Consider the following 4,491-nt stretch of genomic DNA (forward strand, 5'->3'; position numbering starts at 1 on the left):
CACAAAAGTGTATGTACATATATATCTTTAGCTTTGAATTTCTTTAAATTTCTCATTTAAGTATATCTGTAGAATATAATATCACCAACTGAAAGTTTTTACTAAGTTTCATCTTAGCTAATGAGAAACACTGGCTATTGAAAATTCTGTGGCAAAACCACTGTTATTCAGCTTAGTACTTCAGCTCACAAATTAGTCAAACAAACAAGATTGAATTACCAACTACCCAAAAGAAATAAATTTTTCTCTTGATATTTCCTTCTAATAGCAAAAAGGAAATGTTTTTACAATGAACTTTTACTTTTTAAAGAGTTAAAATTATTAAAGAAATCTCATTAGTCTTCAAAAATACTAAATGTTATATAAATACAATTTTCTTATAGTTGAATACTTCAGCTATAATCTGTGTTTAAAAAATTTCCTTTGGATTCTTCCATTTAGCACTTCAAGTTTTCATTCTGCAACTCTGGCAACTGGCTCAGATTTGTTAAGTTTATATCAATCACGTCTTTCAGAATTTGCTACTGTGTGATACCTGTGTACAATAAATAGGAGAAACTGCACCAAATTTCAAAAGCAACATAATAATAATGAAAAATTCAAAAATATGTAATATAAAAAAAGATAAAAGTAAAACAGGGATTCCCTTTTCACTACTACCTTAGTGAAATACAATCCTTTTTATCCTTTTAAAGTAATGTCATAACTGTCATTTTTTAACTTGTCAAGAGGATAAAGTTTTTGGGTGGCCCAACCTTTATTTTTTCCATTAAAAATTTTAAAACAATAGACTGAATTAGTTTTATTAATATACACATCAAGTTGCTGAAACGGTGACTTCATGTAGTTTTCCCCTTAAAGATGGCACTTGCAGGTACAAAGATGCAGAGATGTCTACAGGCTTCAGATGTTTACTTGAAAAGATTCTTCAACGGCAGTTTGATATTGGGTTTCTTCATCTAGTTGAAGATTCACAAATTCTCCATAATCAAACTGACGTCTTTGATTTAGATGACTAACAAAATTTCTAGTAATCTGGCTAGGATCTCCCCAAGGAAGAGACACACAAATAGGACATGTCACAGGAACTATCTGAAATAGGTGGTTACTGTTACAGTGATCAGGTAAACGCTGTCTGGTAAAATTTGACTCTTAACACAGGGACACTGAAAGGTGGGATGCCCAGAACTTGTACTCTCTGGGTAAGTTTCTGTGTTATCAGATGTGGACGTTTCACTCCTATTACTATTCCCTACTGAATCTTGAGATATCTGAAAGTTTGGAATGATAGAAGAAACACCATATTCATCCTGAGACTTCTTACAAGATTTATGATGATGTCTCATGCGATAGAATTTAATCTGCTTTGCACAGCCTCTACAGCTACCTGAAAACTTCCTCATGATATTTTCAAGATCTAAGGCCCGTTCTGGACACGCTCTTTCTCTTCTAGTCACATTTCCACGACAGAGGGGACAATGTATTCCACTTTCTCTCATTGCAGTCAGGAAACATTTTCTACAGAAACTCCACTCTTGTATAACCGAGTAATAATGAACAGAAGGGTAACACAAAGGGAAACTATCACTTCAATATCCGGAAATCCTGTCAGTTACGTGCTGACAGGCCGCGGTCCGCACGGGCGTTTTGAGCACCTCCTGACAGACCGGGCAGTAGAAATCATCTTGGGTGTAGGACGTGGCCGCGGACAGCTCCTCGGCCATGACGGGGGCAGAAGAAGTAGGCGATGGTGGCGGCAGCGGTCGAGGTGGCGGTGGCGGCCCGGGGCCGGACTCCCTGCGCAGACGTCAAAATATTTTTATGAAGAAATAAAAAGTCATTGTTCTATCATAATGAAAATAGATAAAATTGTGCCTATTGTCAATGTGTACAATACCTAATGCTGTCAAGTGTGTGTGAGGAAAAGCGACTCTCAAACACCACCATTGGGAATGAAATATGGTACAACCATTCTGGCAGGAAATTTGACAACATGTACAAAAATTTCATGTGGGTATAAATTTGAACCAATAATTTTACTTCTAGCAATCTATGCTCATAAAATATCAGTAAGCAAAGACATGGAAAGGGTAGTCTCTAGTATATTGTTTCTCTTGTTGAAAACAGAGACAGGTCAAATGAATAATGGCACAGACATACAATGAAATACTATGTAGTCACTAAAAAGATATGATAAATCATGTTATTGAGTTGGTATTGAATAGTTAAATATGACAGACTATATGATTTCAGTCATGTAATTTTTTTCATAGGATATAGAAGGCTGTATATTAAAATATGAAGAGTGACAATTTCTGGGGATGGACAGTAGATCTTTCACATTTATAATTTTGTGCCATTCTTTCAATAACTATGACTCATAAGAAAGTAAAGTAACTTTGAAAAAAGAATTCCCAGTTGTTCACACATCCTGGGGTGTATACAATAAGGATTTACTAGATGCTACACTGGGCAGTAGAAATGATGAGGAAAAGGAGAGTTAGTGTGTTTTCTTACATGCTTGAATGGCAGAGAAGATAATACTGGTTGCCTAGAGAGCACAGAGGACTGATAGAAGGATCATTTATTTTACCCCACAAGATAACAGAGACTCCAAGAGATAAGGCAGGAGTCTCTAGAAATCCTAACAAGGAGGGCAGGATTCTTATATTGCCCCAATCTACCCCGATCTTTTGGTTTCCTCCTTCCCTGAGATATTGGCCCCCATCTCCCTCTCCTGTCTCAGTTCCTGCATGTACTCAATCTCTTCTACATTCTCTTGGGCTTCCGCTCTTTGAAATACCCACAACTTCCTAAGTGTGACCTGTATCCTGGGGTATCACCACAGAACACCAATTCTTCCCACCCTCTCTAGAACAACATCCCTTGGTCCCGCAAGATCTGGCTTTGTAGTGAATTAAATTTTTATTGAGCAAACATTCTCTGCTTTTCACTCCATCTCTGTAGAAGGAATCTCCTTTGTACCTTGACTTCGGACTTTGCCATGTGATCCATGTGCACATCATGTGAGCAGAGGCTTAAAATGTGCTTGCATGTTGGGTTTGGTCTCTTACATGCTGTTTCCCCCACTGATAACTAGGTAGCCACAGGTCCAAGGAAGCCCCATGTAAATCTAGACAAGATCAGGGTCAATGTCCAGCAAAACTTTGGTTATATACTCCATGTAGAAACAGAGAAACAACATGTATCCCATTTGTTTACAAAAAAAACCAAAAAACAAAAAACAAAAAACAAAAAATCTTTGGTTATATGAGTGCAAAATCTCCAAGTTTGTAATGGATACTAGTGCAATATTTGTTATGCTGCAGTGGCTGACAGATACACAGTCAGTAAGATCTCTTATTCTTACATGTTGTGTATAGTTTTATCCTGTTTTCTTCTTCCGAACACCCCAGAAGTATAACTGCAGAAATGCTTTTGTTATACTGTATTGTGATTATTTGATCAACATGCCTATGTTCTACATTATGTTGTGAGATTCTAAGTGCACCTCAATGTTCAGGGAGATCTTTAGTCAAATTCCTCTTTATGGACTTGAAAATACCCCTTGATACTCACCCTATAGCTAAAACACTGTGATTACTGAAAAGCTACACTGAGATCTGTGAACATATATTGCAACAAACAGAAACTATAATACTTGGTGTTTCCATGTTGATACTGGATAATGGAGAGAGACCAGTCCATTGAACCTATCACAAATGAGGTAAAAGTATATGGGTGGGCTTTATGGTTCATGAATTCTGCTCTAGAGAAGGAAAAGAAGTGGGCCTCCAACACCTTCCTTTTCTGAAGCAGTGACTGAGAATTATAGGACATCTGAAGCAATTTAGATGTTTGAAAAAAGAAGCAATTTCACCCAACAGAGACTGAAAGCAGCACAGGTGACAGTTGGATATCGTTTACCATTGTGTGGGCAGGAACTAAATGGGTGCCAGAAAGCTCTTTGATTACAGTCTCATGGTATTTGAAAATTTCCATACTAATATCTAACCTATTAAAGGAGGGAGTCACCCATGATTTTGGCAAAGCTCTAAATCAACAGGACCATTACTAGCACTCGGCACAAGCTTGATATAGATATGTTTTGATGAGCAAATGAATATATATTTAGATGAATAAATATTTAAGGGTACAGAGAGGGAAACAGGCACATCCTTTCCAAATAAGCAACTTGCAGAAATCTTCTAGACTGAATGTCTTTAGGGGTCCTGGACAAACACATGTGACTTCACTTTAAATCTGAGCTTGGTATGTATGAACTTGAAGTCCAGTGATGTGTACAACATTGCTGTAAAAATGATTTTTCCAAATACATTACAAACCTTAAAAAATCTGTACCCTTTTGACCTAAAAATGCTTTATCTAGGGAGCACAGCAGCCTGAAGGAATTACTTGAGATGCAGATAGAGATCGAAAACACGACATGGTTATTTTTAATAGAAAAGAATAGGCCTGTTAGGACAAACT

The 4,491-nt window shown here is 37.0% G+C and overlaps 1 pseudogene across 1 annotated transcript; it reads right to left on the reverse strand.

Annotated features, from left to right (window-relative positions):
* Positions 1-767: 767 nt before the first annotated feature.
* Positions 768-1,801, reverse strand: LOC306655132 (E3 ubiquitin-protein ligase RNF138-like; annotated as a pseudogene). The gene is made up of 2 exons: positions 1,617-1,801; positions 768-1,529 (listed from the first exon to the last, which is right to left on the reverse strand). The product of its transcript is annotated as an E3 ubiquitin-protein ligase RNF138-like (transcript).
* Between the last annotated feature and the right edge of the window lie 2,690 nt (positions 1,802-4,491).

This window comes from Sciurus vulgaris, assembly GCF_902686455.1.
Source record: "Sciurus vulgaris genome assembly, chromosome: 2".
NCBI lineage: Eukaryota > Metazoa > Chordata > Mammalia > Rodentia > Sciuridae > Sciurus > Sciurus vulgaris.